A 7,767-nucleotide genomic window follows, 5' to 3' on the forward strand; every position below is an offset into this window, starting at 1 on the left:
GCTCACTTAAAGTCAGATGGAAGATTTTTGATATACTTAATCGTAAAAGATAACGTTGCAGATACAGCTTCCAATCAAAACGTTTTTCGAGGATTGATTAATTTAAATAGTTTTTGTGAACATAATAAAATCACAAAAATTGCTATTTCAAGCGCATCCATAAAAGCTCAAAATCTGAAAACTTCAGCAGTTCGTTCAATGCTTCGATACATTTTTAAATCATCACCAGTTCAAATTCTAATTTTTCATGACAACACCAGAATAGTATATTAAAATACGAATTGCAGAAGGCATGCATTCAAGCACGAATTTGAAATTCCGAAACAAGTCGCGAAGCGGCGCGTTGAGGAACAAATGAGTGCTTGAATGCCCTTCTGTAATGAGTGTTTTATACTATTTTTTCTAATTTGCCCTCTCATGCACTTTTATAAATTAAAACAGAAAAAATTTCAATCTAGGGATTTTGGAAGTGGTTGGTAAGATTTATGTACAATATTTTAAGGCGGCTTTGAAAAAATTAATTTAAAACGTCAGTGTCAATTTTTGCGTAAAATGAATGCTGAAAGAAATACATCTCTTACGCCGCCAAAAATTAAAGAAATTGCGAAAAAAACGTTAGAATCATTACTGCCGGACAAGTCGAGATCCCAGTATGAAAAGGAATTTCAAAAATTTTAAGAGTGGCGTCATGAAAATAACATAGAAGGAATATCCGAAAGTTGCGTATTTTGATCTTCAACGCCAAAAGTATAAGTCATCTACCTTATGGAGGATCTATTCGATGTTAAGATCCTGTATAAACATCAAAATGGATGTAGATATCGCCAAATACCGAAAATTACAGGCACTGTTAAAAAGATCGTTAGGTTACAAACCAAAGAAATCTGAAATCTTAGAAGAAGGGGATATTCATAAATTTATTCAAGAAGCAAATGATGAAACATACTTGGCGATGAAAGTAACTAAATTTTACTTTTTTGATTGTTGCTTTATAACTGGTGAACTTTTAGGTCATCCTGATATTTGGATATAACGGAGCATGTAGGCGTGAGGAATTAACGAATTTGTCGATTGAGGATATTGAATATAGATTAGATTCTATCATGGTGTCGATTCTTAAAACAAAAAACAACGTTCCAAGACAATTTCTAATAACACATCCACAATGGATTAATTTAATCAAGAAATATGCTAACTTAAGACCTAAAAATGTGACACATAAGCGATTTTTCTTAACTTATCGGAAAGGTTTCTGTGTGAATTCTCCAATTGGCATTAATACCATGGGTAAAGTGCCAAAAGAAATCGCAGTTTTTCTCAAGTTGTCAAACCCAGAAGGTTTTACAGGACATTGTTTCCGAAGAACCAGCGCAACGGCTCTCATGGTGGTGATCTATTAACCATTAAGCGCCACGGAGGCTGGAAATCTTCAGCTGTTGCTGAAGGTTATGTTGAGGCATCTACAAGAAAAAAAATTGAAGTGTCTGAAATGCTTGGGTCAGTTGCTTCGAACCTACCAAGCTGTTCTGTTAATTTAGAACAAAATAATTTGCAACAGAATATTGTATCAGACAAGAATGTCCATGGTGTCACTGTAAATTCCCATGACACTTCTCATATAACAGTTAATGTTTATAATAACTGCACTTTTCTTAACAATAATTAATTAAACACAATTTCTTTTCGTTTATTGGTGAGTTTCATTTTTCACGTTTGTCGTTGACAGCGGTTGACAATTCAAGATCAACGCTACCAACATCAATAGAGTAAATTTTACTAGTTTATTCTCGCACGCCAACGTCTTATTCTAACACCCAAAATACGTCATTCGGGTACTTGAATAGATTTATTCTAGAAGCAAATTAGAAAAAAAAAATATTCATCACAAGAAATACAGGAAATATTACGCGAATATCATTTAACACCTTTAGGTGGTCATCAAGGTGTTAACAGAACCTTTAATAGATTAAAATCAAATAACAGTTAAAATCAAAATGCCAATGCAAGTATCAACAACATCAGTAATAAAAGCATTTGAAAAAGTAAACTTAGATATTTCTGGACCATTCCCAATTACCGACAATAACAATAAATACATTTTAACAATCGTGGACGACTTAACCAAATTTGTTATAAGTGCACCAATACCGAATCAGGAAAGTACAACAGTTGCAAAAAGTTTTGTTGAAAATGTAATATGTCAGCACGGAATACCCGATTCCAAATTAAGCGATCAAGGAACGAATTTCATGTCTACTTTATTCAAAGATATTTGTAAATTATTGTCAATTAAAAAGTTACATGGAACTAGTTATCATCCACAAACCCAAGGAAGCGTAGAAAGATCACATCGAACATTAAACGAGTATTTGCGAAATTTTGTCAACAAAGACAGTGACAACTGGGATAATTTTCTTCCTTATGCCACCTTTACATACAATTCTACTCCTCATTCAGCTACAAAATTTACACCTTTTGAATTAGTCTATGGCAGACTACCCAAATTACCTACCTCAATAAAAAAATCCCCAGAAGTATCCTATAACTTAGACGATTACGCCAATGAACTTAAATCTAAATTACAGCATTGTCATCAAGCAGCTCGAGAGAATTTACTTAACGCCAAAAAAAAAGCCAAAATTTATTACGACAAAACTTCTAAAACTGAAAATTTTAGTGTGGGCGATTTGGTTCTGTTAGAGGATGAAAGTGTTCCTGTTAGTAAATGTAAAAAGCTCCAACCAATTTACAAAGGCCCATATGAAATTGTTTCCGTCGACTCTGATGTCAATTGTACCATTTTAGTAAACAGAAAACACCAAAAAGTCCATTTCAATCGTTTAAAGAAATATAATTTACCAGAAAACGACGTATAATTATTTTTGTTTCTCTTTCTTACGATTTTTTTTTCACACATCCGAATTGATCCTCGTTTCAACTATTTTCATTTTAAATTACGAGTGTTTTACTATCATCACGTATCAAATTAATAAATTAAATACATTATTCTATTTTGGATGTTATGTCCCACGAATATGTATGTATGTACCACATTATATATTGTATAATGTCTGAATTAATTTCATATGTATATATATATTTTTTTTAGCATAGTTTCTATCATATATTATTTGTATTAATTATGATTTAATTGTTTTTTTTATCTCACAAAATATTCTTTTGTTAATGTCGTATTTCAATTTTTGTATATTTTATATTAGTTATTACTACTATTAGATTGAGACTTTATGCATTGTTTTATGTTATATAATTTCTTATTCCTTTTGTTTCACTTTTGTAAAAATTTTGCGACTAGCCGCAAAATTTTAATTCAAGGGGGGAGGTGTTGTAATTAATTCCAGCCACCCTCATTCACATATGTTCAATTAGTCACATCTCATAACTCTCCCTTAAGACGGAGTGGGGGTGCGACTATTCCGACCACGCATTTTTCTTAGATTTTAGATTTAGTTCTTAAGAGGTACTGATCCGGACTCCAACCCGGAATGTAAATATTAGCAATAAACCACAATTTAAGGAATCTCGCTTTTTCACTAGTTAATCCCCGTAAGCACGACAGAGAAACACAACGGCACACAACAATTCCTTGCTGGTGACGTGTCAACGAAAAGGATGGTCAAAACAAAACAACCAACTTAGCGAATTTTTTATTGTTATTAGTCTAATTAGATAATTAGGTGGGTACTCAAAACATATAACATCCAGAGTGTCTCAGAACTAGCGAAGATGAGTTAATTTGCTAAAAACAAATTAATTAATGCAATATAAAATTAAACAATCAAATACGTTTCTTTTTATAACAAAAACGATGTTGCTAAGTATCTAACAATGTATGGTACATTTGAATATTGATTCATAAAATATTTGTGATTGGTTAGCGTTACATTGCTCTAATGTAAAATCTAAGGAGCTATTTCAATTTCATTTGCTTAATGCAATAATTAGGCAGAACCTGAGGTTATCGAGTCGTTCAGAAATTCTGAGACACCTACATAGTATATGCATTGATTTTCTCAAAATTATTTGTATTTATTTACCTTATAAATAAAAAGTAAATTTAGTTAAAATAAAAATCCAAAGTCCATGCAAAATTGAAATTTCAAAGGTGTTTGAGGGGTTGAGATTGCCACCCTCTGACGGGTGGTGGGAGTATTTGCGATATGGGGGATTACTAAGTGATTTATTTGTAATTTTTCCATGTCAAATTCAAAAGGCTACATTGCGGATTTTTCAAAATAATCGGAGGTGGTGTTTGAGGGGTTGAGATTGCCACCCTCTGACGGGTGGTGGGCGTATATGCGATATGGGGGATTACTAAGTGATTTATTTGTAATTTTTCCATGTCAAATTCAAAAGGCTACATTGCGGATTTTTCAAAATAATCGGAGGTGGTGTTTGAGGGGTTGAGATTGCCACCCTCAGACGGGTGGTGGGCGTATATGCAATATGGGGGATTACTAAGTGATTTATTTGTAATTTTTCGATGTCGTATTTATGAAGCTACATTACTATTGAAGGTTGAAATGAATAATAATTTTCTAGTTAGGTTAAGGGTTGAGTTTTACCACTTTGTTCTCATGTAGAAGGAGAATTTTGATTGAAGATGGGGCAGAAGGTCATTACGGTGTCATTTGGTCAAAAATTGTGTGAAAAAAAGACGACGATCGGTGGAAATTCGCATGTGAAAAGTGCGACCGGCATGCATGCGTCATTTGAGGCGAAGTACTGCGGCGTTTAATTTATGAAAATGAATCCGATAAAATGACGCTAACTTCAACGACGTTCCTAATTGTACCTTTATCGTGATGTTTATCTTCATTTACGGTTTTTTTCTATGATGCTAATAAGCCACAACGTATCAAGCAATTACCAGAAAAATATTTTCGTCCGGACAATCTCGTACTTTATTACCTGTCATTGTGTAAAGATTAATTAATACCAAACCAGAAATCTTTACCTAGTCAGTACTGTAGTGTCCCACTTCAAATTTAAATTTCAAACTTTTCGCGCCACAACGACAGCAGGAATTTTTGCGTTAAGAAGTTGGTGGACTTGGTAGTTCACCGCCGCCACAGCGGAGGAGGCGGGCGACGCCGGAGGCATTCATTCTTGGTACGACTTTGGTAGTTACCAAGGTGCTGTGTTATCGAGTGCGTTTCGCCAAATTTTTCCAAGTGTTAATTTTAATTCCTATTTTGTTTTAATTTTTCATTTTGTGTTTTGTTAATTTGTAGTTTGTCAAAATCTTGTAAATAATTTTTTTTTAAACCCATTGGCTTTGACGGGCGTGTAGTGACTCTTTTAGGGCTTCTTGTAGAAGCGCTTGTGTGTTGTCATCTTTTGGTATGTAATAATTTTTGTCATTTGTTGTCTTAAGAAGGAAGTTTCTCCGGATTCATGTAAAGTAGCTATTTTCTGTACAATTCTAAAGTAACGCGTTTTTCCGATGACGTAAGCGTCTGGATTCAATCAGTGTTCGCCCACCGTCCGATAAGACACGTGCAGAAGCAGTTTAGATTCGTGGAAACCCGATACTTTTGGGAACTTGAATTTTATTCGATTCTGTTCAAGGAATTTTTACTGTTGAGTTCGAAGGATTAAAAATAGAATAGGATTTTAAAGAAATTGTGAAATACATCTGTTCAATTTCATGTAAATATTATAATCAATTCATGCCTTGTATTGAAACTAAGGAAAATAGAGATTCGAAAATAAACAAGCAAAACGACAACACGTTTTTGAATCTTTTTGAATAAATACGACTACAAATTGGTCAATTCGAAGCCGGATAGCGATACCAAATACGTTTAGTCATCGTCTGTGCATTGTGTCCCAAAATCTGAAAGCGGAATCCACATCGAGACGTTTGGCAGTGAACTTCCTGCAAGGTATCCAGCTCCATCATCAAACCAGACCAGAGACAGACGAATACAGAAAGCTATCGAAGATAAGTCACAAGTTTAGACAAGGTCAGCCCTATCCTTTATTCCTACCCATTCCTGGTCCATATTGCCTGTTCCTAGTTTTGTTTAACCAATAAGGAAATGGCTCCCAAAAGATCGGAACATAAATTAGCTTTGGCAAAAGTAAACTCATTAAATAGGCAAATGCGAGATTGTTTTGATTTTATTGAATCTTTAGATAAAGAAACTCTTAATTTAAAAAACAGAACAGAGCTCCAAGTAAGAGTTACTCAGTTAAAACCATTGCTAACTGAATTCCATAATAACTGTTCAATTTTGGAATCGTTAGATCAGTCGTTGACAGATGAGCAAATTAAATCGTTTTCTGATTCATATTTTGAAATTTTAACAGCAGCGGAATCACTACTTACTAGCCAAAATGAAGGTAAATCTGCAACAAACAGTGAACATAAAAATCATGTCAAAGTTAATTTGCCAGTGCTCAAACTGCAAAGTTTTAACGGTGATTACTGCAGTTGGCTTGAATTTCAGGATTCTTTTACCGAAATGGTACACAACAACAGAAGTCTAACCAATTTCGAAAAAATTCAATACTTAAAAATATCTTTAACAGGAAACGCTGCTTCTCTTGTTCAAAATGTCAGTATGACTTCTGACAACTATGAAAAGATTTGGAATTCTTTAACAAAACGGTTTCAAAACATTAGTTTGTTGTCACACAGCCACATAAGCGCGATTTTAAATATTACGCCAATGAAAACAGAGTCATATACTCAATTAAGGCACATTCAAGACAGTTTAAATAAAAACATGCGTGCTCTAAAAAAATTGGGAGTTCCAATAGAAACATGGGGAGTAATCATTAATCATATAATTTTTGAAAAATTTGAAGAAAACACCAAACGTGCTTTTAGTAAAATTCATATTTCAGATCAATTACCAACACTTGATGATTTAGATGAATTTTTAACACATCAGTGCACACTTTTGGAAAAAATTGATAAAACTTCAACTCCTAATAAAACTGATTCCAAAATTAATTATGCTGCACCAAATCAGAGATTAGTAAAACCATTCTTTAGAAAAACGATGAGTAACACAGCATTTAATTCAAGTCCCTTAAAATGTGAGTTTTGCAACAATAATAATCATACATTAAACAAATGTTTTAAATTTATTAAGCTCACTTTTGAAGACAAACTGAATTTTGTAAAAAAACTACCTAAACTTTGCGAAAATTGTTTAAGGTCTAATCATGTCGTGGCTAATTGTAAGTCTACCTCTAGATGCAACCAATGCAACCAACTGCATCACAGTTTACTACATCCTGAGATCCCATCCACAAACGCTGACAGTATTGTTAATCATTCTAATTCAAAATCTACGTTAAATCAAGTACTGTTATCAACAGCTATGGTCAAAGTCAAGATGCCTTCAGGTGAATGGTGTTCTGTTCGGTGTCTTCTTGATCCAGGTTCTCAAAGTAATCTTATGTCTGAAAACTTGTGTCGCAAATTAAATATAAAAACAACAAATGTTAAACTAGGCATTGGAGGTATTAACAATTCTTTTTCTGAAATTAAGCAAAGAACTACGGTTCAAATTTACTCCGAAGTCAGCGATTATTCATCTAGCTTGTCTTGCTATGTTATTCCCAAAGTCACTGAGAGTCTTCCACTCACATCATTTAACTCAGAAATGCTCAATATTCCTACTGAACTACAACTAGCAGATACAAATTTCAGCAATTCAGGTCCAATAGATTTATTGCTAGGAGTATGTGAATATTATAAAATATTGGAAGGTCAAATGATCAAGCTGA

General features: G+C 33.5%; 1 long non-coding RNA gene across 1 annotated transcript; it reads right to left on the reverse strand.

The window, feature by feature from the left end:
• Positions 1–1,096: 1,096 nt before the first annotated feature.
• LOC148167778 (uncharacterized) lies at positions 1,097–1,774 on the reverse strand. The gene is made up of 2 exons (XR_015770738.1): positions 1,518–1,774; positions 1,097–1,460 (listed from the first exon to the last, which is right to left on the reverse strand). It is a non-coding gene; the product is annotated as an uncharacterized LOC148167778 (long non-coding RNA).
• Positions 1,775–7,767: the final 5,993 nt, after the last annotated feature.

Source organism: Gnatocerus cornutus, chromosome 9 (genome assembly GCF_029298725.1).
Source record: "Gnatocerus cornutus isolate USDA-ARS CGAHR chromosome 9, icGnaCorn1.1, whole genome shotgun sequence".
In the NCBI taxonomy this organism is placed as follows: domain Eukaryota; kingdom Metazoa; phylum Arthropoda; class Insecta; order Coleoptera; family Tenebrionidae; genus Gnatocerus; species Gnatocerus cornutus.